Here is a 27024-nt window from a genome sequence, read left to right as displayed (position 1 = left end):
ATGGGCCCGCGCTGCCTGTCACTGCTTGAGCCGATTCAGCAGAGACAAAGTTGAATCATCATGAGGGTTTATTCCAATCCTGCCGGCAGCGTGGGAGAGCAGCGGGTCATCCACAAATACCTGCTCTGCCCCCCACCATGAGCCAGCTGCTTATATTGGGTAGAAAGACAAAAATCTTTGTCCCAGGGGGAAGGGTATGCCAAATGGGCAGTTTATAGGTAATGGGGGTTGGAGATTTGCAATGGCCCACAGGTATGCAAGGGCTGGGGGTCTTCAGAGGGCTGGCGGCTCTGGTTTCTGCAACAAGGTTGTTCATCTGTCCACCCTAATGGGCAGCTCCCTGATGGGGAGATGGGCTGCATTTCCAGGTGAGCTCCCAGGCCCCAGCCAGACCAGAATGTGCCTTTTTAATCAGAACAAAACAGTCGCAGTTAACAGAGCGTGATTAATGTTTCTTACAATTATAGCTGGTCCCCAGTGTCCTATCTCTGCCCCTATCGGGGTGTTTAGTAGCATCTCTGGCTTCTACCCACTAGATCAGCGGTTCTCAACCTGTGGGTCGCGACCCCTTTGGGGGTCCAACGACCCTTTCACAGGGGTCGCCTAAGACCATCGGAAAACACATATATAATTACATATTGTTTTTGTGATTAATCGCTATGCTTTAATGATGTTCAATTTGTACCAATGAAATTGGGGGTCACCACAGCATGAGGAACTGTATTGAAGGGTCGCGGCGTTAGGAAGGTTGAGAACCACTGCACTAGCTGGTAGGAACATTCCCCTCCCCAGCTGGGACAACCAAAAATGAGTCTAGTAGACGTGTTTCCAGGGGGTCAGAATCACACTCACCCCTACCTGCAGCCACTGTATGAGAACGTATAGGTCAGGCATGGAGCGCTCCAGGCGCCAAGACCCTTAATCCCCCCCAGCCCGCTCCCCGTTTGTAGCTAGTCCGGCCGCCACCCCCTGCTCATCACCCGGCTGCCTCGGAGGGAACAGGTCACCGGTTCTGGAGATAATCATTGGAGAACTGTACCTGGAGCTTGGGGCTGCCCACCGGGGCTGGACCACCTCTTCCTCCTGAAATGGCATCATTTCATGATCGGGGTGGCCTCCCTCCCATGCCCTGCCCCAGCCTCATCCACCTGTGGGCCCAGCCACCGGCCAGGTCTGAAGGTCGCAGGGGCCGAAGTTCCTCTGGCCTCTGAGATCCCAGAAGTTGGGTGGCGTTACTGTTGGCGATAAAATCAATATTATTTGGCGAGGCCCCCCGGAGCCGCGGCCTTTCTCTGCGGGCACCTTTCCTGCCCAGAGCCAGGGCTTTCCGAGTGAATGGAGAGGGGTTTGCAAGCGTGCCGCCCCAGGAGAGAACCTCCTGGCTGGGCTATCTTCTGGCTTGAGGGGAGGGGGAAGTGCCCCCTGTGGGTTTTGCGGGTTTTGCGGTTTTATTTGATTGCCCCATTTCCTGCACTGGAGTGGGGTAGCCGAAGCCTTGGCTTTAGAAGAGGCTTAGTCATCAGGGCCCCAGGTGCTGGCTCGCTCTGTCATGAGTTCCTTGGATGTTAAGAAGAGCATGGTGGCCCCATCTGTGGAGCTCATCTGTGGAGCTTCGACCCAGCAACCCAGAGGTCACTGGTTCATTTCCCGGTTAGGGCATGTGTGGGCAGGAAATGGGGGGGATCCTGCAGGAGGCAGCTGATCAGTATTTCTCTCTCATTGATGTTTCTACCTCTCTCCCTTCCTCTCTCTCTAAAATATCAATAGAAACATTTAATTTAAAAACAAAAAAAAGAAGAGCATGCTGGTAGTAGTTAGAGCAGCAATATTTATAATAGCTGAAATCGGATCAGTTGTTGTGGGCCAGACACTGGGTCAAGCTCTCTGTGTATTTAGTCATCACAACAGCCCTTTAGTTGTATTGATACACTCTTTTATTTATTTATTTTTTTTCAAAAAAATATATATATACACACACTAGAGGTACGGAGCACAATATTTGTGCACAGATAGGGTCCCTAGGCCTGGCCGGAGATCAGGGCCAGTCTGGGCCTTCTGGCTGCCAGCTGGGGCCTCAGGGGCCTCCCTTCCCCGGCTGCCAGCCGGTGCTTTCCTTCGTTCCCTGCCGCCCCCTAGTGGTCAGCACATGTCATAGCAAGCGATAGAACTCCTGGTCTCCCAGTTGAACTCCCGCAAGGACACTTTGCATGTTAGCCTTTTATATATCTAGATTTTTAATCCTCACCCGAGGATATTTTTCCACTGGTTTTTAGAGAGTGAAAGGGAGACAGAAACACAGAAATATCAATGTGAGAGAAACACAGTGATTGGTTGCCTCCTGCACAAGCCCTGAGGGCCCGGGTCAGGGAGGAGCCTGCAACCAAGGTACATGCCCTTGACCGGAATCCAACTCGGGACCCTTCACTCCACAGGCCGACTGCCTGTCCACTGAGCCAAACTAGCTAGGCAGGGCAATACACTATTCTAAACATATGGGTAGATAGAATAAATACCTACCCATCATCCAGCTGTGAGATCTTTTACATTTTGCCTTATTTGTTTCAGATCATTTTTGTTTTTTAAGAAGTAAAACATTGGTTTGACGTGGTTTTTTAAGAAGTAAAACATTGCAGATGCAAAGCCCCATATGTACCCTCCACAACACTACCCCGTCTCCCAACAACAATGTCCTGCCTTTGCTGTTTATCAGTCCCATGCATTTTTTAAAAATCCTCACCAGAGGATATGCTTAGAGAGAGGAAGGGGGAGGGAGGGAGGGAGGGAGGGAGGGAGGGAGAGAGAGAGAGAGAGAGAGAGAGAGAGAGAGACCGGGGATCCAACTTACAACCCAGGTATGGTGCCCTGACTGAGAATCAAACCCACAACCTTGCGATGCCCACTCAACCAGCTGAGCCATTCAGGCTGGGTCCATGTACTTTTTTAAATAAACTATTAGCCCTGGCTGGTTTGATTCAGTGGATAGAGCGTCAGCCTCCGACTAAAGGGTCCCAAGTTTGATTCCGGTCAAGGGCACATGCCTGGGTTGCAGGCTCGATCCCTGGTAGGGGACGTGCAGGAGGCAGCCGATCAATGATTCTCATCATTGATGTTTCTATCTCTCTCTCCCTCTCCCCTCCTCTCTGAAATCACTAAAAATATATTTTAAAAACATAGACCATTAGCTAGGATTTTTTTTTCTTTAACAACTTTATTGAGGCGTAATTACCATAACTTAAAATTCATCCATTGTAAGTGTACAGTTTGCTGATTTTTTAGTAAATTCATAGAGCTGTGCATCCATCAGCACAGTTTTATAACATTTCCATCACCCGCCCCCCAAAAAAATCCCTTGTGTCTGTTTGCAATCAATCCCCCCTCTCCCCACCCCCATACCTTTTCACGTTTTTGCCTTTTTAACGGTTCCAAAAGTCTTGTGGCGGATGTTTTAAAACTATATAAAAACATTACACTTTTGAGATCGATGTTGCTCCTGTGGCTCCAGCTCCTTTCAACTGCTGTTTAATATTCCACCCTGACTATGCGGCTACTTATTGGCGCTCCTATTGGGGTGTTCTCAGCGGCTCGCTTCCTTGGAGCTGCTTCCGGGCACAGTTGCTGGGGGGAGTGGGGGTGGGGTGGGGGGGCAGTTGCTGGGTCCTGGGGTTTGCATGTTCACCTTCTCATTTACATACATCGCCAGGAACAGGTCTGTGGGTGCCTTTGCTCTGTGTCCTTGCTAACACTCTTGAGTTGTCAGACTTTTTATTTAGTTTTTGCCAATCTGGGGGGTGCAGGATAGTATCTGGTGGTGTTTGCTTTTCACACCTGTATCAGCCATTTGAGTGTCTTATCTTTTGCCCCCTATTTTGGGATATTGAGTCATTTGTGTTCTCTTAATTTGTACGATGTATTTATACATTCAGGGCCCTGATCCTTCAGGGCGTTGCATTAGCATTCCCACTTCCCCACTGTGACTGGAGGCTCAGAGAGGTGCGGGCACTGCCTGAAGTCACTCGGTGAGGAATGGCAGTGTGGGGACTGAGCGAGAGAGCTGTGTGTCTGGGAGAGGCAGCAGCCCTGGGACCCCCCCTCTGAGCCATGTGACCTTCAGTGGGTCACGTAAGCTTCCGGGCGCCAGTTTCCCCCTCCTGGCCCTTCCCTCATCCCCCTGTTCCCTGCGCCTGGATGGGTGAAACGTAAGCCGCCGCCACCGTCATCCTTTAGTCATTCTTGTTTCCGGGGAGCTCTGGGTTGATTGTGCCCCTGGAGTGATGGGTTGACAGGCCCTGTATCTCCGACCTAGAAGCCTCCCTCCTCCCTTGGTCAGGCTCTGAGCAGCTGAGATTTGCAGGGCCGGTCACACCTTCTTAGGCATGAGTGGAATTCTCTACTGGTCTGTGGGGGGGCCCCTGGCTGGCGAGCTCACGGGTCTGGAACAGACGTGAATCTGCCGCCACCTTAGCTGCCTTCTGTTTCCCAGCCACCAGTTGCCTCTCCCGGGCACCCCTGGCACCCCCTTTTGCAGCAAACTTGAGTGGAGAGAACTTGGGCATTAGAGACAAATATATCTGGGCACTGAACCCTGAGACTTCGTTTCTGTGTGTGTAGCATGAGTACAGGGTCTTCCTTCTAACACTGCTGTGTGCTGCTTCTTTGTTTTGTTTTTACTATATTTTTCTTGATTTCAGAGAGGAAGGGAGAGGGGGAGAGAGAGATAGAAGCATCAATGATGAGAGAGAATCACTGATCGGCTGCCTCCTGCACGCTCTCCACTGGGGATCGAGCCTGCAACCCAGGCATGTGCCTTGACCGGAATCGAACCTCAGTCCACAGGCCAACACTCTGTCCACTGAGCCAAACCGGCTGCGGCCGTGTGCTGCTTCTTTGATAACATAGGCCCTCAATCTGTACTCTGTCCCACCTGCTAGGGGCATGGATGCCAGCTACTAGCACAGGTCTTAGGACGCACCATGACCTTCAGGATGAAAGGCCTGGCTGTGGTGTCCTCTAACAACGCCCCTGAGCTGGCTGACCTGGCTGGGGGCCTGTGAAATGGAGCTGGTCATCGTGCTTACCTGCAAGTCTAGGGCGTTGCGAGGGTTGACTCATATCCCACAGAACCGCGCGTGAGGCCTCCTGTGTAAAAGGCACTCGGGCCCGGCCTGCGTGACTCAGTGGCTGAGCGTCGACCTATGAACCAGGAGGTCATGGTTCGATTCCTGGTCAGGGCACAAGCCCGGGTTGCAGGCTCGATCCCCAGTGGGGGGCGTGCAGGAGGCAGCTGGTTAATGATTCTCTCTCATCATTGATGTTTCTCTCTTTCCTGCTCTCTCTGAAATCAATAAAAATATAAAAATAAATAAATAAAAATAAATTAATTAAAGGCCCTCAGTGGTGGTAGTCCTGAAAAGTAAAGGGTGTCCCAAAATTCACGCAAGATTTGAATTTTGCGTGAGCATTAACAACAACAACAAAATAAAGGCCTAATTTTACTTGGTTTATTGAATCAGATTCTAATATCTGTTGCCCTTTGATTTCAATCCCTTCAATTTGATAAGCATTACCAAGTACCAATGATGGCCCAGGAGCAGGGACAATGAAGACCAGTGAAGACCACGGCTTTGCGTATGTGCCAGCAAAGCCGTGGAGGCCATTTACCCAATGTGCTATTCCATACATAACCCTATACTGTATACTTTATGAATCAATAAAAAATGTACAATTTTTAATTATAAACCTGTGTTTTCTATCAAAATTACTTCTTGCGTGAATTTTGGGACACCCTTTAATATTAATGACAATGGTAGCCATGATGCGAATCTCTGCCCCTTTCCTGCCGTCTGCCTTGGGGGTGTGCTAGGGGTTTCCATGTGCTTCCATTTGAGAAGCATTTATGGAGTGCCTGCCCCTCGCTGGATACTCTGGGGGGCTGGGAAGGGGGGGTGGCGGGGAGGAGGGGGGGGCGGGTAAGGCCTTAGCAAGGCAGAGCCTGTCCGCCTGCCCCACAGGTGTGTTCCTATCTGTGCTGTGTCACAGAGATAGTGCCCTCAGGAGACGGGAAGGCCCCGCAGGCAGGTTTTTTAACAAAGGGTTATTTAACGCTGCTTTGTGCTTGAAAAATAGTGGACCTTCTCAGCCATACATGCCACCCTGGTCCCCTGGGCTGTGGGTGCAAGGAGCCAGGCCCTCCCCCACCTGATGGGTCGTCTCAGCAGATGTCCCAGCTGCTTCTCTTGCACTCTGGGCACCTGCAGTTGTCTCACGATCAGATGGAGTAGGCCTTTCATATCGTCCGATTACCAAAATGTCACTTTAGTTCAAACTTTCGTGTGCCATTTCTGCTTCTGAAAAGCAGAGAAAGTGCACCGGACAGCCGGTTCAAACCCCTGCTCTGCTACCTACTAGCAGCGACCTCAGACAAATTACTCACCTTTCTGTGCCTCAGTTTCCTCACCTGTAAAATGGGAATAAAAATACAGTAAAATCTCAATATAAGGGAGTAATTCAGACGAGGGGGTGTCTCTGAAAGCTGAAAGTCTGTTATATCATAAAGTAGTTTTTCTGAATGCCTATGTTAAAAAGGTGACAAATTACTTATGTAGACACGTTTTTTACTTATTGTAGACACGTTTGTGTAAGTAAAATTAAGTATGAATATGAAAAGTTTAATTTCACAGGAAAGTTTTCTGTATGTATTGCTGTCATTTTAAATTTATACTGAATGGGTCTAGTAAATGCGTTCATTCACCAGTCACCACAAGTAAACAAATGCACACGGCTGGGGTGTGGCTTAGCGTGTGTGGGGACATCGGCCGGCACGCGTTAAAACTGCTGCAGAAAGTCACACCACACGACCGCAGAACCAGGTAGCTCACGCGATGTGGCGTGATCGTGTGCTCATCACTGGCCGAGCATTGCTTACAAGAGGTGACTCCCGGGTTTAAATATGTAGGCTATCGTTGTAGATGTGTAATATTTATTTATGTCAGCAAAATTGCTCCATGCCCTAACCAGTTTGGTTCAGTGGATAGAGCGTCGGCCTGTAGATTCAAAGGTCCCGGATTCGATTACCGTCAAGGGCACATGCCCGGTTTCAGGCTCGATCCCCAGTGTGGGACACGCAGGAGGCAGCCGATCAATGATTCTCTCCCATCATTGATGTTCTCTCTCTCCCTCTCCTTTCCTCTCTGAAATCAATAAAAAATAAATTAACTACAGTATTTTTTTCAACATATGGCCTATTTGCTAAAATTTGTTAAAAATAACAGTGAATTAGTAACAAAAAAAAATAACCTGTTAATTTAATTGAAAGCAAATCTTGGTTAAAAGCACTTTAAAATTAACAGGGTGTTAATTTTCACATAGGACACACCAGACCAGAAATGTTGTCCATTAAATTCAAAGTCCGTTAAACCGAGGTCCGCAAAATCGAAGGCTTACTGTAATTCCAGTTTCATGGGGTTGGTGGGAGGGTGAAATAGGCCTCGCGTATGGTAAGGGCCGATAACTATGCGCTGTTCTAAGGCAGTGTCGTTGCACACTGAGGTAGTGTGCAAGCACAGGATCATCTGCCATAGTAAAGAGTGGGTAACGGCTGCCACGCCCATCAGTAGAGAAGAAGAGAAATGAAGTATGCTGCCGCATCCTATCGCCACAGCTAGAATGCCATCCGACGGAAGGTGGCTTCCGGCTCCTGTCATGGGAATAGTAACAGTAAGGGCTGGTTGCAAAGCGCCAGACAGGCTGGTTCCCGCCTGATGACAAATGAAGGGTGGAAATCTGCCTCCATGAGCACAGACATATAGCTGAGAAAATATGTCACTTTTTTTTTTTTGCTTGTCTGTGCTTTTCTGTTTTCCAAACGTTCTGTGAAGACACATTCCTGTTTTTAGTAAAAATAAAAATAAAAAAACCGCGTGCTCATCTGAAAAAAGCAGCGGTGTCAGGCTGTGGGCCCAGCCCGTCCACATCCTGTCCCCAGGCCTGCCCTGCAGCGGGGCTGGTCCGGCTCCTCCGAGCGCCTGTCCTCCGGGCCCTCCCCCACTCCTGCCGCAGAGGGAGGTCTCTGCCTGTGGCTTTCCCATCTCAGAGCCCCAGGAGTGGAAAGAAATGAGTTTAAAATACCCCGAGGGAAGGGCTGAGCAGATGCTTTTCCAGCTCAAATGCTCCCTGCTCAGCGGGCCCAGGCCCTCGCCTCACGGCCCCTGCAGCTCAATAGCGCTGGAAAGAATTGCATGTCTGAGTTCAATGCTCTTCAACGCCAAGGTCAGAGGGGCACCCGAAAGGTGGTCCAGGGTAGAGCTGTGTCCCACACCCCACTTCCCTGGCGTTTCCTACGTCCTCTTGTCACCCACCCGGGGGTGCACGGAGTCAGCCAGCAGCACCCCCTGCCCGCAGACGAGGGGCCGCAGCAGTCACTGGACTTCACGTCCAGGACGCGCATATCCTGGGGCCATTGTGCCTGCTCTTTCCTCGGAGAAGACGCTGTGTTGCTTTGCGTGACTCAGTTTCCTCCTTCCCCTGGGAGGGGAGGGCCAGCTGTGGGTCACTGCAGCTTCAGGACCCGCCAAGCATCCCGTCAGCCTGGTGGGTGCGAGCTGAGTCGCGTCGCGGGCACCCGCCTGGCCGAGGGAGAGAAGGCGGGTCTATTAGGAAGCCATGTGGCCGGAGCATTGGGAGCGTGGCTCCTGCCTCAGAGACTAGGTTCTGTTCTGGCTCCGTCATTCCCTCGCTGTTGGCCCTGAGCCGTCTCCTCTGGGAAGTGGGTGGCGTGAGTGGGGACAGTAAATGAGCTTTTGTGCAGAATGCCTGAGGGAGGGGAATGCCCCGGGGACCCTGTGGTGGGGTCAGCCAGAGCCTGGGTGGCGCTGGCAGCCCTGGCCCCTGTCGGGACATGGGAACTGGCCGCGGTGATGGGCTCAGAAGGCGCGGTGTTCCCGCAGCTGGCCCGTGGGCAGGGGCTGGTGTGGCTCCCTCCTCCCGGATGCTGCCCCTGCCCGGAGCCCGCAGGCCTGAGCTTTGCCACAGACATTGGCCCTCGCCCCGTTCTCCACACTGCGGGGTGTCCTCTCCCCGTGCCTGCGGGCCCACGTGCAGGCCTGTGGGGGTGAGCCCAAGCCCAGGCCCTCTTCAGGGAGTGAGGGGAGAAGGGGCTGGAGGTGTGTGTCCTGGGCGTGTGGGCAGCAGGTCACAGGCCACCAGGGCTCAGGGTTGCCAGACTTACCAAAGGAAAATGCAGGAAGCCCAGTTACATCTGAATTTCGGATAAGCGTGCAGTATTAGGGACGTACACTAAAAACAAGTAGTCATTGTTTATCTGAAATTCAGATTCTCCTGGACATCCTATACTCCCAGAGCCACCACTTTCAAAAAATCAACAACAGCCAAGAAACTTTGTACTTTTTAACATCAGTGATGTTCCAGGAGAATTGACTGCGCGAACAGAGGTCCCTCCAGGGCCAGGCTCTGGTCAGCAGAGGGGTGATCCGGGGATTCAGACCTCAGGTCCGCGGTCTGAAGGAGGCAGGTAGACGGGGCGTTAGGTGCAGGGCTGGGCTGGAACTGGTGAAGGGAGCTGAGGCCGGTGCCCTTGGGTTCTGGGACGTAGGACTTGGAGAAGGTGGTGCGGCAGAGGTGACGCCAAGCGGGTCACAGTCCCGGGAGGATGTTGCCAAGTGGAGAAAGGTGGAGGAGTTTCCCGGAGAGAGAACATGAGGACAGAGAAGCGGGAACCTTGGCCTGTGGCCTGTTTGAAACGAGCAGAAGAGACTGGAGTGGTAGAGGTGAAGCTTGCTGGGTAGGTGGGGGCCTGAAGGATCTTGGGCAGAGGTTCTCAACCTTCCTAACGCCGCGGCCCTTTAATACAGTTCCTCATGTTGTGGTGACCCCCAATTTCATTGTTACAAATTGAACATCATTAAAGCATAGTGATTCATCACAAAACAATATGTAATTATATATGTGTTTTCCGGTGGTCTTAGGCGACCCCTGTGAAAGGGTCGTTCGACCCCCAAAGGGGTCACGACCCACAGGTTGAGAACCGCTGATCTAGGGGCTCCTGACTGAGCCAAGAACCACAAAAGAGTACAAAGCACGGACCCCACCCTCAGGAGATCCGTGGCCCCAGTACATGTGGGGACTGGGCTCAGGACCAGAGGTGTCCAAGATGGAAGTGCCTGGAGTAGTTGGGAGAAGCTGGTTCTCAGGGTACGCACCCGCCCCCTCACCCCTTGGGTGGGTAAGAAGGCCTTTCGCGGGGAAGTGGAGGGGGCAGAGCACAGACCAACAGGGGAGGCTGGAGGAAGAGAGCACCTGTCCGTGGGGACAGAAAATCAGGATTCGAAAGAGAGGAGACTATGAAATCCAGTAGGAATTCTCAACTGTGGGAGGGATTGAATTACTCCAGACTTGTTTTGTTCTGGCCCTAAGCCAGAGAGAGGCTGCGATGACCAGGAAGGCTTAATAATAATTCTTATTATTATTACTAACTTGCTATTCTTTATCTGAGTGTTATTATGTGCTCAAGGCCATTCATGCATGTCACTGAATCCACTCTGCAGCTCTCAGATAAAAAACACTAGTCAGGATTCTTGGGTTGTAAGTGACAGAAACAGACCTGGTTAACGTAAGCCGTGGGGAATGTGTGGGAGCTCCAGCTATGACAGGATCCAGGGGAAACTCAGCGCCCAACAGGGAAAGGGCCTGGGCAGCTGGCCCCATCCAGGGAGTCAGAACACCACCAGAGGCAGGCGGCTGCTCCATCCCTCAGTCCTCGCGGCCAGGCACAAAAGCGCCCAGTTCTCTGTGTGGCCCAGCAAGAGTGGGATGTTTTGATAGACAGTCCACGTCGCAGGAGGGAGGGATAGTCCTTGCGGGAGATGCAGGGCACTGTTCTTGGAAAGGGCGTGGAGCCTGGGCAGGTGGAAAAAATGGATGCCTGCAACATGGGTACCATTATTAGCCCATTTCACAGATGTGGAGACTGAGGCTCAGAAAGGTGAATTTGCCCAGGTTCACACTTGGCTCTGCTGCCTGTTGTTGACTATAAATAGGGTACAGTCAGCCAACCCCAAAACTCGAAGGGAAACATTGCCTTAAAGCACATATGGATAATAGTTTCTGTTCTGCTTAATTAAGCAGAATTGCATGGACCCCCTGCTTACTGCTCTGGCAAAGAAAACTAGGAACCCAGCAGTGGCGTCACCATTTCCTCCTCCCCAGCCAAGGTGTGAATCAGCAGCCTGTGGCTTCGGGCCACCCTTGGCTGCCAGTCAGTTGCACAGATGTGGGGTTTTTTGTTCTCGGCCAGGCCTGGCCCTAAGCCAGAGAGGCTGTGATGACCAGGAAGCCTTTGACCTCATAGAGGTCACCATCTGGAATGTGTCACCATAGCATAAGGCTGTAACAGGGCCTAGCATGGGGCTGTGGGGACAGGGCAGGGGTCTGAGCCCTGGACTGTCCATTCCCTGCTGGGACAGAGGTGTGCTCTGAGCTGGGCTCCAGAGCAGATGGTGGTTCTGGGAATGGGGAAGCTGACTGGTAAAGGGCTTCTTAATATGGGTGGAATTCAGAGGCTCCTTGAACTGTCAGGGGGAAGAGTATATATTTAGTCTAACCTCCAGCAGTAACTTAGCATAACCTTCGTTAAAATGGAGGCAACACCTTCGGTGGTACTAGTGATACCTGTGACTTTGTCACCAATAGAAATTCACCAATATTTTCATGTCATTTTATGGTTGTTTCGTAAATCCCAGAAGATCATTTATACTCATCACTACTTCAGAATTGTGATGCTACTTGACCAACTGCTAGGTTTTGTTACTTATTGCAGTAATAAATGTGTACATATTTTTAAAATGTGTTTTTATTCATTTTTAGAGCGGAGGGAGGGGGGGAGAGAGAGAGAGAGAAATATTGATGTGCAAGAGATATATCCATTGGCTACCTCTTTCCCATATGCACCCTGCCTGGGGGTTGAACCCACAATCTGGGTATGTACCCTGACTGGGAATTGAACTGGCAACGTTTTGGTGCATGGGACAATGCCCAGCCAACTGAGCCACACTGACCAGGATGGTGTACACCTATATATATAAAAGCCTAAGTGACCGTTATGACTGGTCAACTGAATGACCGGTCGACCAGTCGCTATGACACGCACTGACCATGAGGGGGCAGACGCTCAATGCAGGAGCTGCCCCCTGCTGGTCAGTGCTCTCCCACAGCCAAGCTCCAGCAGTCGGCCAACTTTCTGCAGTCCCTCCCCGCTCGGCTCCAGTCAGGACTGGGCGAGACAGCCTCGATCGGCCCCAATTGCCAGCCAGGCCTAGGGACCCCATCCGTGCACGAATTCGTGCACCAGGCCTCTAGTATATTTATAATTTTATTTTTTGAAACCTTTTTATTATAATTCAGCATAATCAGTTTCACTTAAAATCCCAAGAGCTTTATTTTATCCATTTTAAATGATTCTGAGGAAGGGTCCGTGGGTTTCGTCAGATGCCAGAAGGGTGTGTGACAGAGGAAATAGATGAGACTTCTGGGTAGAAGTTCAGAATTGGGGTTTGGAAGCCAGGTGGCAGGGGTTTGGCCTGGCTCTGCCGGTTACCGGCTGAGTGTGGGACCGATTAAGTGACTTAACTTCTCTGTGCCTCAGTTTCTTCATGTAAAGTGAGGGTAAGAATGGTACCTGCTAGGAGTTATTTCACAGAAAGGGTTTAGAGCAGAGCCTGGCACATAAAAGTGCTGAGTAAATATTACCTATTAGTCCTGCCTTTACCATCATCATCACCATTACACAGCTAATGGTGTGCATTTTAAAATATATATTTTTTTTATTGATTTCAGAGAGGAAGGAAGAGGGAGAGAGAGATAGAAACATCAGTGATGAGAGAGAATCATTGATTGGCTGCCTCCTGCAGGTCCCACACTGGAGATCGAGCCCGCAACCCGGGAATGTGCCCTGACCGGGAATCGAACCGTGACCTCCTGGTTCATAGGTCAATGTTCAACCATTGAGCCACGCCAGCCAGGCATGATGTGCTTTTTTAAAGGCAGCTCCAGATGCTCTGACACGGTGGTCTGGAATGACCACATGTTGAGAAACATACAGGGACTGGCCCAGGATGCACCCCTAAGATTTTAAGCTGTTTCCACCGAAGATTTATATATTTGGATATTTGGTGATTAAAATAATGTTGAAAATAGCCTACATGTGTAGGCTGTTGGAGACATGATTAAATAAATGATATATAGCCCAACCAATGTGGCACAGTGGTTGAGCATCGACCCATGAACCAGAAGGTCAGGGCTCGATTCCAGGTCGGGGCACATGCCTGGTTGCGGTTGCTGGCTTGATCCCCAGTAGGGAGCATGCAGGAGGCAGCTGATCAATGACTCTCTCTCATCATTGATGTTTCTCTCTCCCTTTCCCTTCCTCTCTGAAATGAATAAAAAATATACTTTTAAAAAGTAAATGACATATAGCCTTACAGTGGACTATTAAGGATCCTTTAAAAATGGTTTGTCAAAGAAATTTTTAATGAAATGGGGAAATACAGGTGAAAAAGACAAATCGTATGTACAATGTGATCTTAATCTCGAAAAATACCTCACTACTAGGCAGTCCTCGAGTTATGTCGGACTCAACGTACGTCGTTTCATGGTTATGTCGCCATCTCCCATGTATTTATAAAAAAAAAAAGTTCCGTCATTTCGACGTATGTACATATGTGCTTTATGTTTTTTATATTTATTTACCACAAGTAAAGGTCCGGAATTGTTATCTTTCTTTTAAATTTTTTTTACTGTTTCACTTCATTACTGCTGTGTCTGTGCTCCCTGTGAGTGACGTAGGTGCTTATGCAGGTGGGTTCCGACTTACGGCGAGAATCGCGTTATGTTGCGGTAGGAACAGATCTCCCACGTAACCAGAGGACCTACTGTGTGTAGAAAAGGGGTCTGGGAAGAAATCTGCCCAGAGCACCCTCTCTGGTGGTGGGAACGTGGACCGTGGACCGTGGGTAGGGCCTTGGCTGCTGGTCACCCGCTGGATTGAACTCCTACCTCGACCTCCCTGGGCCTGCATTTCCTCCGCTGCAGAGTGGGAACAGTGTGGCCTGATAGGAAGCTCAGGTAGGCAGTTGGTCATTGTGAGCAGTTGCGTTGCTTTGAATTGTATTTTCATGGATTACCCCAGGTGTCTCTAGGCAGGAGAGGATGGGGGGGGGGGGGGGGGGCGGAGTCAGGAACGCCCAGGAGGGAAGGAGGAAGGGACCTGCTTCCCTTGCTCCCCCCCCCCCCCCCGTCCCCTTCCTCCCCCCCCCCCCCCCCCCCCGTGCCATCTCAGGCTTGTGTATGGAGCTTGAGACGCCAGCAGAAAGTCCACACAGGGGCTCAGATTGGGGCGGAGGAGCAGCCTCTGCCAGGTGAGGAGCCTGGCAGGCTATGGGTGCAGGGGTGGGCAGCCAAGGTCCCCGCAGAACCTGACCCCCTGGAACCATGTATGATTTCCTGCCGCAAAAGGGGCTCCTTGGCTGTACAGAGTTTGGGACCCGTTTATGCAGCCCCCCTACTTTGTCTGGTGCAGGAATCCCTATCCCCCGATGACACCCCGACTAGGTAGCCGTCCTAGGATCTTAGAGCTCAGTCCGATGCATTCACATCCACTTCTTTTCCCTCCTTCTTCTGTCCCCAAGCCCCGTCGGCAGGAAGACGAGGCTGGACTTGGGGAGAGGGGTGGTTGTTTAGTGAGGATCCAAGACCATCTTAGCTGGCCTCTTTCTGCCTGTCACCCAGCGGGGGCACCGTCCTGCTCACCCCTCAGGACCCAGAGTGTTGTTTTTCCTCGAGCCTCTCCGAGCTCCACCCGCAGAAATAGCCCCTCTCAACCCCGCGCTCCCGCTCCCGTGGTGGCTCTGAAGTGCTGTTCGGGGACCTGTGGCCTGTGAGAGAATTCTAATGTCTTCTCTCAAGTACCTACTATGCGCCAGGCACTGTGCCGGGCCCTTTAGGTGAGAGCCGTATCCTGGGCTTTTCCCACCATGTCGCAGCCTGGGCTAGTTTTTGGCTGTTACATGCTGGCTGTGTGGCCTTGGGTAAGCCAGCCACCCTTTCTGAGTCTCAGATCCCGTGACATAACATAAATGAAGTCCTTAGTGTAGTGTCCTATCAGCCCTAGTGATGTGGCCCATTTTGACTCTTTTTTTTATGTTTATTGTTGAAAGTATTACATAGGTCCTCCTTTCCCCCTCGTTAACCTCCTTTGATTCTCTTTCATTACTTGGACAGCTTCAGCCCTGCCACCTGTCTGCCTTGCACACAGTGGGTGCTCCTGTTGGCTGCCCAGTTCTCTCTGGGCAGCGCTGTTAACACAGACACAGGCGAGGCCCCGACTTAAAATCTCTCAGCTGTTTCCTGTGTTGTCCTGGGCTCCTGGGAGGGAGGCCTGGCAGCCTTGGAGGTCTCCGCAAGCCCTGAGTGCCTGCCCTGGAGGCTTTCCTAGAAAGCCAGCCTGCAGGTTGGTTTCGGCCGAGCCTGGGTCCCAGCTGCCAGCACCTCTGCTTGCCATTGGAAAGTTCCCGTGCCGCTTTGGGCCAGATGTGCGCGAGGACGGGAGTTGGCAGCCAGAGGTCCCGGCGGAGCTGCACGCCCGGACCAGGGTGTGTTTCCACCAGTTCCATGTTTAGAAGGGTGGACGTGCTCGGCCGGCCTGCCCTGGAAGTGGTTCCCGCCGCCCGCCATCTGCATAAGACTCTGGCAGCGAGGGGTCCAAGGGCGGGCAGCCCTGTATGTGCGGGTACACAGGTGGGGCAGCCGATCGGCGTCACAGCGTGGCAGTCCTGACTCTGCCTGTTAACACAGCTCATCTTGAAAGACTTTCGTTGGCCAGGGGAGACACGCCCTCCGAGCCTCTGGTGCCCCGCCTGTGACTCGGGGTCACCAGTGACGGCCCTGCCAGCTGCCGGAGTCGGACAGCGTGCCCATCGCCTGGCGTGCACTCGCTCGCTTCCTCCTCGGCCAGCCCGAGAGAGCGGGTACTGTTTGTTCTGTCCATTGCACAGATGAGAAAGTGGAGGCTCGGGCCGTGAAGTGACCTGCAATGTCACACAGACTCTTCAAGCGATAGAGCCGAGGTACCCAGCGACTCTGAGGCTAGTGCCTGCCCCCCCCACCCCCCCATGACATTAAAGAATGAACATTATTTAAATTTTTGATTGACATGCGTTCAGGAACGTTCCCGTTTTCGGTTCAGTGTTGTAGGTTTTATGTGCACAGAGGCTCTGTGACCACCAGCACAGCCGGGGTGCAGGACCGTCCCGTCACCCCCGAGACCCCCCTGGGCGGCCTGACTTAACGCAGTGGCTGATGCTTCCTCTTGGAGCTGCAGTTGCCCCCATGCCGCCCTTTTCTCCTTTGCCGTTCAGAGCAGCCCCGGGGGGCAGGGGGGACATGGACTTGCCTCCCAGGGTCGGCCCCTGCCTGTGTCCTCTGTCACAAAGCGGTTCTGTCTCCGGCGCCCTGGCAGCTGAGCTGTTCACTCAGCCGTTTCAAGAGCATTGTCACTCCAGACACCAGGAGACTCCAGGGAGGTCTCCGCCTTGACGTCGGACTGTGTGGCCCTGTCTTGGCTCTTTGTCCATCTGCCTGTCTGTCCATCTGCCAGTTTGTTTTCCACCAGACATTTCCTAAGGGCCCAGTGTCAACAGGCCCTGGGAGGACGGTGGCAAACTAGGCAGACCCAGTCCCTGCCCCTTGCGGGCTCCCAGGGGAGGGGTGCCAGTCCCAGGTAGAACAGCACAGCAGAGGAATGCGCGCCGAAAGGAGCTGACACCTGAGAAGTGAAGGGCTAAGCGGGCCAAGAGGGAGGCATTCCCGCCCGAGGCGTGGTCTGGTGGTGTGTGCAGGCACAGCGGCCGGCGGCACGGGAGATCCTGGCCAGGTTGGGGCAGGAAGAGGCCCCTTAGCCCCGTATGTGCCTGTGTCTGCCCCCGACAAGGCTGAATGCTCCAGAAGGGCAGGGCTTCTGTCTTCCTCACTCACAGCCACGTCCCCACCCCTCGGGAGGGAGCCTGGCACACAGTGGGCGCTCTGCCTATTGGCTGAACGAATGAAATGTTTCCGTGAGCACCGAGACGCAGTTCGATTTTCACTCTAGAGAAAGCGCTCCCCCTCCCCCTCCCAGCCTGGCTCCCCTCTGCACGGTCAGCCCTCCGCTCCACCGTCCACCTGCGCGTTCTCTGCGTGCCCCACGGACGAGGAGCCGAGAGACGGGGCCCTAAACCGCAGCACCCCCTCTGCCACTCGCACCGCAAGCACTTGTGTGTGGGCCGCATTCCAAGCATTCACTTAATTGAAAAGATTGAGAGAAAAAAAGGAAAAGTTGGCAGCTGGCCACCCCCAGTGTGTCACTTGCTGTGGCGCCCGAGCTTGGTGCTTCCCGAGGCTGACGTGGGGGCAGGAACGTCTGGCCTGGGGCCCGGGCACCCAGGGCCTGGCCTCGGGGAGCTAGGTGGGGGGAAGGGGGAGAGGGCATCTCAGAGGCTGAAGGGGCTGGGATTGAATCTGAAAGTCACCCGCTTCCCAGCTGCATGACCTCAGGCCTGGCCCCGCCGCCCGCTCTGTGCCTGGGTCTCCTCCTCTCCCCCCTGAGGGTGGCCCTCTGTCTCCATAAAGCACCCAGCACAGCGCCCGCGTGGCTGCGCGTTCCCTCCGTCACCTCGGCCCCACCTCACTCTGGCGCCCCGTGATTCCCTCCCAGGTCCCCAAGGCGCCTTGGCACTTGGCAGCATGTCTCCGGGAATATCTCTAAAAGACAGACACGTGCTCTCCAGCACTTCCGGCGGCAGCGGCGGGCTCTGGGCGGTGGGAACTCAAACTCAGCAGGGGTGTTGCAATTCCTAAAAGAGATGGGGGGCACTGACATACACAGGCCAGATGTTGGGCAGACAGCTGGGGAGACCGACAGATGGAGGCGAGGGAGCTCATGGGCGCCACGGGACCCGCAGAATCATGTTTCCCATTAGTTAAGCCTGCAGAGCCCGTCCAACTGCCAGGGCTCTCCGCTCCTTCTCTCTCTCCTCCTCCTCCTCCCCCCGCTCTTCCCCGTCCTCCCCGCCTCCCACCCCCTCAGTCCGCTCTCCAGCATATTGCAGGGAGGGGATCTGGAGCCCAGCCAGTCATTCACAGGCTGCTCCCGGGATCTGCCAACCGGACACCCAGCCAGCCCGGGACCTGATTGGGATGGGGCGGGATGGCACCTGCCGTGTAAATGGGTCTTTTTAAACTCCTGGGCACCCTGGGAGGGATTCCCGGGAGCCTTCTCTGCAGGAAGTGGGTGCATCGGGATCTTGTAGCTGCTGCTGCTGGCTCCGGGGCCTCACGTGCTGTGGTGCTGACGTCGCTTTGGCTGTAGAGAAGGACAGCGTTAGTTGTCCTGGGCTAGGGTCCGGCTGCAGGAGCTGCGAGGCCTGTGAGCAGCTGCTGCCCCTCCGTGAGCTGCACGAGAGCCCGTTTTCCTCCCTCCGAATAGAGAGGGCGCTGCTGTTTCTCAGGCCCGGTTCCAGGCCTCCTCCCTGCTTGCTGCGTGGCCTCCCTGACCTCATCATCCAGCTATAAAATGAGCAATGGTCTAGAGCAGGGTTTTCACATATTTTTAAGTCCTGGAACCCTGCTGTCGGCCTGTGCAGGCCGAGGAGGACTGTGGGCGATGGAGGAGACCAGGCTCTGTCTTCAGGCTCCGCCGATGGCTGCCTACGGCCATGGGGACCCCCGGGGTCTGGCGATGGGGCCGGCAGGCTGCTGGGTGACACCCTCTTCCACATACAGAAGAGCTCAAAGTGGTGCTGCCCAGTGGAAACCAGGGAAGAGGGCCAGCCACGCACCCGCCTCACCGGGCTCCTGGGCCTTCCTACAGGCAGGCCAGCTCAATTGCCGGCCTGATCATCCTAAGACAGCGGTGCTCAACCTGTGGGTCGCGACCCCTTTGGCGGTCGAACGACACTTTCATAGGGGTCGCCTAAGACCATCCTGCATATCAGATATTTACATGACGATTCATCACAGTAGCAACATGACAGTGATGAAGTAGCAACGAAAATAATTGTATGGTTGGGTCACAACATGAGGAACTGTATTGAAAGGGCCAGAAGGTTGAGAACCACTGTCCTAAGAACTCTCCCAGCTTAAAGTCATGTGGGCAAGTCCTTGTGTGGGTGGTCCGGAGGGGCAGAGGATCTTGCCAGGAAATGTGGACACTGTCGTGGGCGTAGAAAGTGCACCTCTGAGTGAGTCACTGTACCTCTCGGCCCCTCTGCTTCCCCATTTGTAAAATGGGGGTGTTGCCCGGCCGCAGTGGCTCAGTGGTTGAGCATCAACCTATGAACCAGGAGGTCACAGTTCGATTCCCCAGTCAGGGCACTTGCCTGGGTTGCAAGCTCAATCTCCAGTGTAGGGCGTGCAGGAGACAGCCAATCAATGATTCTCTCTCATCATTGATGTTGCCATCTCTCCCTCTCCCTTCCTCTCTGAAAGCAATTAAAAAATATTTTTAAATAAATAAATAAAATGGGATTGCTCTAGGTCAGGGCTGCTGGGTATTGAGCACACATCCTGCCATTCCGCTGCCCGTAGCAGACATGGCTAATGGATCACAGAACTCTGTCTTGCTGATGCTCTTTCTCACAGCCCAAGCCCTGCTGCCCCACTGGTGCCCTCTCTAGATGTTTTCTTCCGTCTCCCAGGTCATTCCAGGCCGCCGCCAGCACTGTAGAGCCAGGAGAGGGCTGGCATCTTGAGACTGTTGTGGGCTCATTGGCCTGTAAACAACAGAACTCCAGATGGAGTGAGGAGGGCAAGGAATTCCACCACAGCAGCGCTGTCCTGGTTCCCGAGCCTCCTCCCGGCGCCATCTCGGCATCTTGGCCTTTGGCATATCTGGGAACCCCCTGGACTCTATATTCTTTTTTCTTTTTTTTAAATATATTTTATTGATTTTTTACAGAGAGGAAGGGAGAGAGATAGAGAGTTAGAAACATCGATGAGAGAGAAACATCGATCAGCCGCCTCCTGCACATCTCCTACCGGGGATGTGCCCGCAACCCAGGTACATGCCCTTGACCGGAATCGAACCTGGGACCTTTCAGTACACAGGCCGACGCTCTATCCACTGAGCCAAACCGGTTTCGGCTATATTCTTAATTTAGTGTTCTTGTTCAAATAGATTCGCTTTTTTAACTTAAATTATCTTTAAAGGGAAACGAGCCGTCTACCGTACATGGAAAGCCAATAGCCCTTGCTAGAAACAGAAGGAAACTAAATACAAAGGAGAAAGAAAGTCAGTGTGCTAATGCTCTTCCTCACTCGTGTTGCCTGCCCTGGGGTCTTCTGTTCATTCTTTTTTGATATATATTTTTATTGATTTCAGAGAGGGAGGGAGAGAGAGAGAGAGAGAAAGAGAGAGAGAGAGGGAAACGTCAATGATGAGAGAGAACCATTGATCGGCTGCCTTCTGCACACCCCATATTGGGGATCAAGCCCACAAGCCGGGCATGTGCCCTGACCGGGAATCAAACCGTGACCTCCTGGTTCATAGGTCAACGCTCAACCACTGAGCCGCGCCGGCCGGGCCTTCTGTCCCTTTAAGAAAAGAGACCAGGCTGAAACCGGTTTGGCTCAGTGGATAGAGCGTCAGCCTGCGGACTGGGAGGTCCCGGGTTCGATTCCGGTCAGGGGCATGTACCTGGGTCGCGGGCACATCCCCGGTGGGGGATGTGCAGGAGGCGGCTGATCGATGTTTCTCTCTCATCGATGTTTCTAACTCTCTCTATCTCTCTCCCTTCCTCTCTGTGAAAAATCAATAAAAAATATATTTTAAAAAAAAAGAAAAGAGACCAGCACGCGGCGGAGTGGGTGTTGAAAGGCCAGTCTTGCCTCCTCTCCGAGGACAGAAGGGATGGCAGCAGCTCTCACTATGGGCTCCCTGTGTCACCTAACACCAGCTCCCGTGCCCCGAGCTCCGCATTCCTAGACACACGGGGATTAAGGAAAGAACATCACCCTGAAAAGCCCTTGAACTGGACCCTTCCGCACCCCCACTCCCAACCCTCCCCCCAAACCAAACCTCTGGCCCCTGCAGGAGGGACCAAACTGTGATCCGTTGTCACGTGACCCACACAGCGGCCCCACCCCTCCTTACTCACACCATCTGGGAATTTCAGTCGGCCCTTTGCCAACCCTAGAAACCCCACCAAATAGATTTGCAAAGCAGGGAGGTTGGAGGGCACTCCCCGGGGCCTCAGAGATTTCACTCACGGGCAGCAACACCTTCTCGTGTTTCCAAGTTCACATGATGAAAGCGTATGAGGTCACCAGAGGTGGGGCCGCAGCTGTGTCATGGTCTCCTGCCCTGGGGGCCTGTATCCGTGGAGTTCCAGGGCCTCTCCCAGGGCTGCGGCCGCGGGCAGAGATCTGGGTCTGCAGGCACAGGGCATATTCGTTTATCAGAATCAGGATCTTGGTCCATTTCTGGCCCATCCCCCGCTTCGCTTGGCCCAGGCCTGGCTGCTGGTGTTTTTCAAGGGCCTCCGAGCTCTGTTCTGGTTTAAATCTTTCTTTGTGGATGAACTGCCCCCTTGGCTGTTGGAAATGGGACCTACGGTCCCCCGTGCTTAAAAGGGGACCGAACCTAAGGGCAGTGGAAGCCCCCATCCCATCGGGTTGGGTTGGACCTGCCAAGGGAGCTGAGGATGAAGGGTTGGGACGCATTCATCGGACATTCTCCCTGCAGTCCGGCCATAGCAGAGATCCTAACCAATGTGGATTCCATTTCTGGAGCTTTAAAAATCATCTCATTGGTCTTTACACACACACACACATATGGCAGGAAGGACAGGCATCCCATTGTCCTGAGAAGGCAGAAACTCAGAGTCAGAGGACTTACCCCAACGCAGAATGAGGTCAGGGCCAGGCCCCACTGCCGCTCCCTTCCTCCCACCCCCACACTCCCACCTCGTCATCAGCGGGGCAGACCGGGCGGTGCAGTCATCAGCTGTGACTGCGTCCAGTAGGTGCTCCGTGACCTGGAAGGATAGTGCAGAGCGATGGTCCCTCGAGTGAGCCGGGGCAGCGAGAGAAGGTGGCCTGGGGTTCAAGGCCACAGACATGTTTCTTCCTGTTCTCTTAGGAAAGTGACTTTTTTTTTTTTTCTGATTGTAAAATACACTGTAGAAAATCTGGAAAATACAAGAAAGCTTCAAGAACAGAATTTTTTTTAAAGTCCTACTTATTCTTAGTAACCCAGAGCAAACCGTATATATATATAGATCCTGGTGATTTATATACCTACGCACATATATACAGTACAGTCAGTCTGCGTTGTTCGCCGATTCTGTATTTGGGAACTTGCCTGCTTGCTAAAATCCATTTGTAATCCAGCATCAATCCTGTCACTTGCGGACACGGCATGTGCAAAGCAGCGAAACACTGGTATGGCCCACTGTGCGTGTTCCCCGCTGAGGCTGAGCAAGGCGACGCTCTGCCCTCCTGTTTCAGCGCTTATGCTCCGAACAAGTGTCTTTTCCGTGCTCTCTGTACTGCCACCTTTATCTTTACATGGCTGTGCTTTTTGTCGGTCGTTGCACTGTTTTAAACGGCCCCCAGATGTAGCCCTGAGTGCTGTCTATTCCCAAGCCCAGGAGGCCTGGGCTGGGCCTCACGGAGAAATACGTGTGTTAGATGAGCTTCGTTCAGGCGGGAGTTGTAGTACCGCCGGCCGTGAGGTCAGTGTTACTGGATTAACATACGTTAAATGAGGTGTCTTCAAACAGGCACCTGACACTCTATTTCCCCTAGAAGCGTGGTCCAGTGTTCGCTAAGTCAGTGTTTGTCAGACTCTATAGAACATAGCCGCGCACGCACTTACATTTACATACAATGTGTATAATTTGCTTGAGATTGAGGTTACACTGTATTAGCCTGTCCCTTTTACCTGCTCCAGTGCCTGAACTATAGGAGAATGAGCGGTCATCTCCCGCTGGCCCCAGTCCAGCTGTGCCCAGCTGCTGGGGCAGGGGCACGATGCAGCAAGGCTGGCAAGGTTCGAGGGAACCTCGGTCAGGTGCCTGCACTGCTGGGCCTCCATCTGTCCCCAGGAAAACGTGGGGAGTGTTCGGCTGGCCTGGAGGTTTGGGCTCAGCCCCACCCCACAGCCCGCCCCTCGCCACCAGTCCATCTCCTCCAGGACTCAGAGGAGAAAGAAACCCAGACTTCTGGCCCTGGAGGCACCGAGCCTGAGAAGGAAACACGAGCTGGAGTCTGAGCTTTGAAAATCACACAGGCCCCACGGCGGCCGAGGTTGTGTAGGAAGGGGTTTCAGTGGTGGCTAATTCCTGTCGAAGCCTCCTGTGTGTGTGTGGGGGGGGGGGGGGGGGAGGAACAGGAGGAAAACCTCCGAGGCCCGCAGACACCCTGTGGTCTGGGTGCTTCCTCTTTCCCAGAGGCAGTCCCAGCTGCTCCCTGGGACTCGCTGCTCTGGGCGGAGGTGGGGGTGGTGGGGAAGCAGGACAGTGGGCAGAGCGGAGAGGCCAGGGGGTGGGACGACCTGAGAGACACTGCCCGGCTCCCTTCCCCCAGACCTCAGGCCTGCCTCCTATCTGCGAAGGCTTGACTTGGCGTCTGGGTTTCTTCCTCATGAATTCATTCGCAAAGCATAGATTTTTCCGCCGCGCTCAGCGCTGGGCGTACAGCACTCGGTGAATAAGACAGGCGTGGGTTCTGCTCTCACGAAACGTAGAGCCTTGTGGAAAGCAGACTCTCAGGCAGTTGCAGGAAAGTGTACTTGACCTTGTGATGGGCAAGTGGGTGCCAAGGAGACATGTAGCAATGTTGGTGGGGAGGGAGCAGTCCCGGAGGGCTTTCTGTAGGAAGTAGCATCTGAGCTATGCCCTGTTAGTGGACTTGTGGAACGTCCCACATTCTGGATTTGTCTGATTGTTTCTTTCTGGTGCCATTTAGCCCATTCCCCTACCTCCTTTACTTCCAGTAAATTGGAACTTAGGTCAAGAGGCTTGAGATTCAGGGTAAACATTTTGTTGACAATATTTGTCAGAAGATGATGTATATTTCTGTCTCTGTGAGTCTGACTAGTCTGGGTATCTCGTGTAAGTGGGATCACACAGTATTTGTCTCTTTGAGATGGGCCTGTTTCCCTTAGCGCAATGCCCTCCGGCTTCATTCGTGGCGTAGCATATGTCAGCATCTCCTTCCTTTTTGAGACTGAATCATATTCCCTTGTATGGATGTACCACATGGTGCTTACTCATCCATCCGTCAGTGGACACCCGTTAGTCCCACCTTTTGGCTATTGTGCGTGAGGCTGCCATGAAGAAGCCTGCGTTACATTTCTTAACACCAGGCCCCTGAGCATCAGCTTGGGTTGAGCTGTTATCTGAAAGCCAGGGTTGCTGTGTTAACGATGGCTTTGGTGACAAATAACAGACGCCAACTCCGATCGGCTTAAACAGGAAAGGGAAGGTTCTGGCTTGTGTGGTGACACGTCCAGGATGCTGGATCGGGGTTCAACTGATGTCCCAGGACTCGGCCCCTCTGTCCCTCTCACCCTGCTTGCTTCTGGGTGCAGGTGCTTCCCACACAGTAACTCCTGGGCGGGGGGCCTTCTCCTCCCAGCACCCATTGCGGTGGGAAAGGGGTCTCTGCCCTGATCACGCCATCCGGAGTCCCAGAATGCAGTCTCCTCGGCCCATCCCTGAACCATCGCGTGCCAGCGACAGGCAGTGCTCTGGTTGGCCAGCCCCGGGTCACATTCCTACCCCCTCCTGCAAAGATGGGAAGAGGGCGAGGGGTGGCCTCCGAGGAAATCAGGCGCTTTTACCAACAGAAGGGGAAGGGGGACCAGATGAGCAGGAGCAACTGCTATCAGGGCGAGTGTGGCGGGCCCTGGGCAAGGCCCCATGGACGTTAGTCATGGCGCTGAATTAGGGGAGGTCATTGTCCTCGTTTTAGAGAAAGGGACACTGTGTCCAGAGTGGTCGGTGCCCTGTGAGTCTCGCCCAGCAGCAGAGCTGGCGTTGGAACCCGGTGAGCGTGCTCCGTCACCAGCCCCCACACACCGGGCAGAGCCAAAGCCCTGGTCGGGACAATTCTCATTTAAAAAATTAGGTCTGGGCCTCAAAATGCAGACCATCGACTTGTGCTCAGAGGCGGGTTCCAGTAAACCAATTAGGCCTGTGCAGAGCCTTGTGCTGTCCATGCAGGACTTTAACTTTGTAAACAGGGATCAGGAATGAACTGTGTAAGCAGAATTTTCCCCCTGTTTATGGGTGTATGCTTTTTATTGGTTTTAAGAAAAAAATAAAAATCTTTGATGATGTTTTCTCTTTTTTTTTTTTTTCACTTTTTTTAATATATTTTTTTAAATCCTTATCCGAGGATATGTTTTCATTGATTTAAAGGAAAGAGGAAGGGGGCGGGGAGGGGCAGGGGGAGAGAGAGAGAGCGCACGGCACCCATGGGTTGCCTCCCATACATGCCCCGACCTAGGATTGAACCCACAGCCTTTTCACGGTACAGGACGAATCCACATTGGCTTTGTTCTTGACAGAGGGTCACCCAAGCTTTGCTTAAACACCCCCCGGGGATGGCAACCTCTGATAGGCTGGTTTCTGGCTGCTCTCCTGAGAGTTGGAACTAAAGTCCAGGGCTGACTCTGACTGGCTCTGACTGGCCTAGCTCAGGTCATGTGCTCACTCTTCAGCCACTTCCCGTGGATGAGGAATAGCACCCACCTCCCCATCTAAGAACTGTCGCCGAGGGGGCGAGGAGGTTCCAGGGAGAAAGAAACGGTGCTCCGAGTGGAAGAAAAATTAATCCATACCGGGCAAAAAATAACATATCCACTGCACACGTGTTATTTATCTTCGTTCATGTATGTGTTGTCTTTCCAGCTGACCCTCGACTCGTGGAGGGCCAGGGCCCCCCGTGGCCTCTAACAACACTGAACCCCTCCTTCTTAATCAGCACTTCTCTGTTTCCAAAGAGCGTTCACATATATACATGTTTTGTCGTTGTCAGAACTACCCTATAACCACAGATAATTTGTGTGAGCCGGGACTGGGTTATGGGTGCTGATCCCTTAGCCCACGCGTGTCCAGGGCCACCAGAGTCCCCAGCCAGGCGCCCTTGGCCTCCTGCGGCCACCTCAGTTTGCCCGAATGCGTCGTCAGTGTATTTTTTCCGTGAGTGCCGTGACTTGTGACCAAGGTTGGAACGTGGCCCTGCGGTTTACACAGTGGCTGCCCTTCTCAGCCCTCACACTGTCACACCGAGCAGACGCTGGTGGCCCACTTCACAGATGGAGAAACTGACACGCAGGGAGAAAATGATCGAACCCTAACTGGAGGACATGGTGTCATGGCTTAGCTTATGAGAAATATAAGGAGGCTAAGGCTCCTGTGACTGCAATCAAAACCAAAGTTTTAAGAATGACTCTGATAGCCCGGCTGGCATGGCTCAGTGGTCGAGCGTCGACTTATGAACCAGAAGGAAAGGGTTCAATTCCCAGTCAGGGCACATGCCTGGGTTGCAGGCTCGATCCCCAATAGGGGGCGTGCAGGAGGCAGCCCATCATTGATTCTCTCTCATCATTGATGTTTCTATGTCTCTCCCTCACCCTCTCCCTTCCTCTCTCTCTAAAAATAAATAAAAACATATATTTAAAAAAATATAAAAGAATGACTCTGACAAAAAGAGCCAGCCCCATGGCTCTCTGAATCGAGCGGGGAGCAGGAAATCCTTGCACTGCCAACATTAACAGCACCTCCTGCGTTGAGCTGGGTGCTAGCGCTTTCCCGTGCTTGGTGTCATTTAACTCTTTGCACAGCACTCAGAGGTGGGGGTCATTATACCCATTTTATTGAGGAGGAAGCTGAGGCTCAGAGAGAACAGAAGTAACCTGTGTTACATCATACAGCCGGTCGGTGGGAGAGCTGAGATTCAAGCCCGGGTCTTTCC

At 53.1% G+C, this 27024-nt stretch overlaps 1 protein-coding gene across 1 annotated transcript in view; it reads left to right on the top strand.

Annotated features, from left to right (window-relative positions):
* SH3PXD2B (SH3 and PX domains 2B) overlaps positions 1 to 27024 on the top strand; it is a gene marked incomplete at its 5' end in the record, with an annotated part of 86238 nt that overhangs the window by 2815 nt on the left and 56399 nt on the right. The gene's annotated exons all lie outside the window — the stretch shown is intronic.

This window comes from Myotis nattereri, assembly GCF_964212035.1.
Source record: "Myotis nattereri genome assembly, chromosome: 5".
NCBI classification, from domain to species: Eukaryota; Metazoa; Chordata; class Mammalia; order Chiroptera; family Vespertilionidae; genus Myotis; species Myotis nattereri.
Note: the sequence above shows the minus strand (reverse complement) of the source record. Positions and strands in the feature narration are given on the sequence as shown.